Consider the following 5925-nt stretch of genomic DNA (forward strand, 5'->3'; position numbering starts at 1 on the left):
CCGTGCTCCTCTGCGCTGCCAGGGCCAGAGCCCGGAAGGGGCCTGGTTGAGGAGTCCGTGAGGATAATCGAAGCTGCTCTCTTGTAGGAACTGTGGTCCATAAGAAGAAAGCGGTATATTCGGACTACCCTCTCTTGATTCTCGGCTCCGCAAGCCACCCTCTAGCCTCCAAGCTCCAAGAGACTCCACCAATTATCCCGGTTAGTGCAGGCCCATAGGGTCCGGCGCGGTCCCGCGGATACTCTGCTTCCCAGGTGCTATGTGTCCCGCGTGGGGGGCGGGTGCCTGGCCGAGTGAGCGCGGGTCCAGGGCCTGTGTGACCTGAGAAGGGCTGTGGTTGCCAGACCGCGTGAACACGGGCACAGTGGGTTGTGTGCCCTACGTGGGTCTGCGGATGCCAGGCCGAGTGAATGCGGGCAGAGGTTCAGTGTGTCCAGCGTGAGTCTGCGGGTGCCAGACCGTGTGAGCACAGGTACGGGGCCTGAATGTCCTATGTGGGTCTGTGGTGCCAGGCCGAGTGAGTGTGGGTACGGGGCCCAAGTGTCTTATATGGGTCTGTGGAGCCAGGCTGCGTGAGCACGGGTACACGGCCTGTGTGTCCTATATGGGTCTGCGGGTGCTAGGCCGAGTGAGCACGGGTAAGGGGCCTGAGTGTTCTATTTGTGTCTGCGGTACCAGGCCGAGAGCGTGTGCATGGGGCCTTTGTGTGCTATATGGGTCTGCGGGTGCTAGGCCGATTGAGCACGGGTATGTGGCCTGTGTGTCCTATGTAGGTGTGCTGGTGCCAGGCCAAATGAGCGTGGGTATGGGGACTGTAGGTCCTCTATCGGTCTGCAAGTGCTAGGCCGAGTGAGCATGGGTACGGGTACCGAGTGTCCTATGTGTGTCTGCGAGTGCCAGGCCTAGTGAGCACGGGTACGGGGCCTGTGTGTCCTATATGGGTCTGTGCTGCCAGGCCAAGTGAGCACAGGTACAGAGACTGAGTGTCCTAGGTGGCTCTGTGCTGCCAGGCCAAGTGAGCACGGGTACGGGGCCTGTGTGTCCTATATGGGTCTGTGCTGCCAAGCCGAGTTAGCATGGGTACAGGGCCCGAGTGTCCTATGTGGCTCTGTGGTGCCAGGCCGAGTGAGCGTGGGTATGGGGCCCGTGTGTCCTATGTGGGTCAGCGGGTGCCAGGCCGAGTGAGCGTGGGTATGGGGCACGAGTTTCCTCTGTGGGTCTGCGGGTGCCAGGCCGCTTGAGCACGGGTACGGGGCCTGAGTCTCCTATGTGGGTCTGCGGTGCCAGGCCCAGTGAGTGGCTATGGGGCCTGTGTGTCCTATATGGGTCTGTGGTGCCAGGCCGCGTGAGCACGGGAACGGGGCCTGTGTGTCCTATGTGGGTCTGCGGGTGCCAGGACGAGTGAGCGTGCGTACAGGGCCTGTGTGTCCTATGTGGGTCTGCGGGAGCTAAGACGAGAGAGCACGTGTACAGGGCCCGAGTGTCCTATGTGGGTCTGCGGGTGCTTGGCCGCGTGACCAAGGGTACAGGGCCTGTGTGTCCTATGTGGTTCTGCGGTGCCAGGCTGCGTGAGCATGGGTACGGGGCCTGAGTTTCCTATGTGGGTTTGCGGTGCCAGGATGCGTGAGCACTGGTACGGTGCCTTAGTGTCCTATGATGGTCTGCGGGTGCCAGGCCTCGTAAGCATGGGTACGGGGCCCAAGTGTGCTATGTGGGTCTGCGGGTGCAAGGCCGAGAAGCATGGGTACGGGCGTGTGTGTCCTATGTGTGTCTGCAGTGCCAGGCCGCGTGAGCACGGGTACGGGGCCTGAGTGTCCTATGTGGGTCTGCAGGTGCCAGGCCGAGTGACGGGGGAATGGGTTCTGAGTGTCCTATGTGGGTCTGTGGGTGCCAGGCTTCATTATCATGGGTAGAGGCCCGAAGTGTCCTATTTGTGTCTGCAGGTGCTAGGCAGAGTGAGCACGGGTACGGGGCCTGAGCGTCCTATTTGTGTCTGCGGGTGCCAGGCCGAGTGAGCGTGGGTATGGGGCCTGTGTGTCCTATGTGGGTCTGCAGGTGCCAGGCCGAGTGAGCATTGGTATGAGTTTTGAGTGTCCTTTGTGGGTCTGCGGTGCCAGAATGCGTGATCAGGGGTATAGGGCCCGAGTGTCCTATGTTGGTCTACAGGCCAGGCCGCGTGAGCACGGGTACGGGGCCTGAGTGTCCTATGTGGGTCTGCGTGTTCCAGGCCGCGTGAGCACGGGTATGGGGCCTTAGTGTCCTATGTGTGTCTGTGGTGCCCGGCCGAGTGAGCGTGGGTATGGGGCCTCTGTGTCCTATTTGGGTCTGTGGTGCCAGGCCCAGTGTGCGTGGCTATGGGGCCTGAGTGTCCTATGTGGGTCTGCGGGTGCCAGGCCGTGTGAGCACGGGAACGGGGCCTGTGTGTCGAATGTGGGTGTGTGGTGCCAGGCCGCGTGAGCACGGGTACGGGGCCTGTGTGTCCTATGTGGGTCTGCGCGTGCCAGGACGAGTGAGCGTGGGTACGGGGCCTGTGTGTCCTATGTAGGTCTGCGGGTGCCAGGCCGAGTGAGCGTGGGTACGGGGCCTGTGTGTCCTATGTGGGTCTGAAGGTGCCAGGCCATGTGAGCGTGGGTATGGGGCCTGAGTATCCTATGTGGGTCTGCGGTGCCAGGCCGAGTAAGCGTGGGTATGGCGCCTGAGTGTCCTATGTGGGTCTGCGCGTGCCAGGCCGAGTGAGCGTGGGTAAGGGGCCTGTGTGTCCTTTGTGGGTCTGCGGGTGCTAGGCCGAGTGAGCACGGGTAAGGGGCCTGAGTGTTCTATTTGTGTCTGCGGTACCAGGCCGAGAGCGTGTGCATGGGGCCTTTGTGTGCTATATGGGTCTGCAAGTGCTAGGCCGATTGAGCACGGGTACGGGCCTGTGTGTCCTATGTAGGTGTGCTGGTGCCAGGCCAAATGAGCGTGGGTATGGGGACTGTAGGTCCTCTATCCGTCTGCAAGTGCTAGGCTGAGTGAGCATGGGTACTGGGCCTGAGTGTCCTATGTGTGTCTGCGAGTGCCAGGCCTAGTGAGCACAGGTACGGGGCCTGTGTGTCCTATATGGGTCTGTGCTGCCAGGCCAAGTCAGCACGGGTACGGGGCCTGAGTGTCCTAGGTGGGTCTGCGGTGCCAGGCCGAGTTAGCATGGGTACAGGGCCCGAGTGTCCTATGTGGGTCTGCGGGTGCAGGTCGAGTGAGCACGGGTACGAGCCCTGTGTGTCCTATATGGGTCTGTGGTGCCAGGCCGCGTGAGCACGGGTACGGGGCCCGAGTGTCCTATGTGGGTCTGCAGATGCCAGGCTGAGTGAGCGTGGGTACGGGGCCTGTGTCTCCTATATGGATTGTTTTGCCAGGCTGCGTGAGCACGGGTACGGGGCCTGTGTGTCTTATGTGGGTCTGCGGCTGCCAGGCCGAGTGAGCGTGGGTGTGGCTCCTGTGTGTCCTATGTGGTTCTGCGTTGCCAGGCTGCATGAGCATGGGTACGGGGCCCAAGTGTCATATGTGGGTCTGCGGTGCCAGGCCGCGTGAACAAGGTTATGTGGCCTGAGTGTCCTATGTGGGTCTGCGGGTAGCAGGCCTCGTTAGCATGGGTACGGGGCCCAAGTGTCCTATGTCGGTCTGCGGGTGCTAGGCCGAGTGAGCATGGTTACGGGGCGCGAGTGTCCTATGTTTGTCTGCGGGTGCCAGGCCGCGTGAGCCCGGGTACGGGGCCAGAGTGTCCTATGTGGGTCTGCAGGTGCCAGGCCGAGTGAGCGTGGGTATGGTTTCTGAGTGTCCTTCGTGGGTCTGCGTGCCAGGCTGCGTGATCAGGGGTATAGGGCCCGAGTGACCTATGTTGGTCTATGGGTGCCAGGCCGCGTGAGCACGGGTACGGGGCCCGAGTGTCCTATGTCGGTCTCCGGTGCCAGGCCGAGTGAGCGTGGTTGTGGGGCCTGTGTGTCCTATGTGGGTCTGCAGTGCAAGGCTGCATGAGCACGGGTATGGGGCCTGAGTGTCCTATGTGGGTCTGCGAGTGCCAGGATTCGTTAGCATGGGTACGGGGTCCAAGTGTCCTATGTAGGTCTGTGGGTGCCAGGCTTCATTATCATGGGTAGAGGCCCGAAGTGTCCTATTTGTGTCTGCAGGTGCTAGGCAGAGTGAGCACGGGTACGGGGCCTGAGCGTCCTATTTGTGTCTGCGGGTACCAGGCCGAGTGAGCGTGGGTATGGGGCCTGTGTGTCCTATGTGGGTGTGCTGGTGCCAGGACGAGTGAGCATGGGTATGAGTTTTGAGTGTCCTTTGTGGGTCTGCCGTGCCAGGCTGCGTGATCAGGGGTATAGGGCCCGAGTGTCCTATGTTGGTCTACAGGCCAGGCCGCATGAGCACGGGTACGGGGCCTTAGTGTCCTATGTGTGTCTGTGGTACCCGGCCGAGTGAGCGTGGGTATGGGGCCTCTGTGTCCTATTTGGGTCTGCGGTGCCAGGCCCAGTGTGCGTGGGTATGGGGCCTGAGTGTCCTATGTGGGTCTGCGGGTGCCAGGCGGTGTGAGCACGGGAACGGGGCCTGTGTGTCGAATGTGGGTGTGTGGTGCCAGGCCGCGTGAGCACGGGTACGGGGCCTCTGTGTCCTATGTGGGTCTGCGCATGCCAGGACGAGTGAGCGTGGGTACGGGGCCTGTGTGTCCTATGTAGGTCTGCGGGTGCCAGGCCGAGTGAGCGTGGGTACAGGGCCTGTGTGTCCTATGTGGGTCTGAAGGTGCCAGGCCAAGTGAGCGTGGCTATGGGGCCTGAGTGTCCTATGTGGGTCTGCGGGTGCCAGGCCGCGTGAGCACGGGAACGGGGCCTGTGTGTCCTATGTGTGTCTGCGCGTGCCAGGCCGAGTGAGCGTGGGTACGGGGCCTGTGTGTCCTATGTAGGTCTGCGGGTGCCAGGCCGAGTGAGCGTGGGTGTGGGGCCTGTGTGGCCTCTATGGGTCTGCAAGTGCTAGGCCGAGTGAGCATGGGTACGGGGCCTGAGTGTCCTATGTGGGTCTGCGTGTGCCAGGCCGAGTGAGCGTGGGTAAGGGGCCTGTTTGTCCTTTGTGGGTCTGCGGGTGCTAGGCCGAGTGAGCACGGGTAAGGGGCCTGAGTGTTCTATTTGTGTCTGCGGTACCAGGCCAAGTGAGCGTGTGTATGGGGCCTTTGTATCCTATATGGGTCTGCGGGTGCTAGGCCGATTGAGCACGGGTATGTGGCCTGTGTGTCCTAATGTGTCTACGGTGCCAGGCCGAGTGAGCATGTGTATGGGGGCCTGTGTGTCCTACTTGGGTCTGTGGTGCGAGGCCTTGTGAGCACGGGTACTGGGCCTGAGTGTCCTATGTGTGTCTGCGGGTGCCAGGCCTAGTGAGCACAGGTACGGGCCCTGTGTGTCCTATATGGGTCTGTGGTGCCAGGCCGAGTGAGCACGGGTACGGGGCCTGAGTGTCCTAGGTGGGTCTCTGGGTGCCACACCGAGTGAGCACGGGTACAGTGCCCGAGTTTCCTATGTGGCTCTGTGGTGCCAGGCCGAGTGAGCGTGGGTACGGGGCCCGAGTGTCCTATGTGGGTCTGCGGGTTCCAGCCTGAGTGAGCACGGGTACGGTGCCCGAGTGTCCTATGTGGGTCTGCGGGTGCCAGGCTGAGTGAGCACGGGTAAAGGGCTGTGTGTCCTACATGGGTCTGTGATGCGATGCCGCGTGAGCACGGGTACAGGGCCGAGTGTCCTATGTGGCTCTGTGGTGCCAGGCCGAGTGAGCGTGGGTACGGGGACGGAGTGTCCTACGTGGGTCTGCGTGTGCCAGGCCGCGTGAACACAGTATGGGGCCTGAGTGTCCTATGTGGGTCTGTGGTGCCAGGCCGCGTTAGCACGGGTACGGGGCCTGTGTGTCCTATGT

Source organism: Lepus europaeus, chromosome 20, assembly GCF_033115175.1.
Source record: "Lepus europaeus isolate LE1 chromosome 20, mLepTim1.pri, whole genome shotgun sequence".
Lineage (NCBI taxonomy): Eukaryota > Metazoa > Chordata > Mammalia > Lagomorpha > Leporidae > Lepus > Lepus europaeus.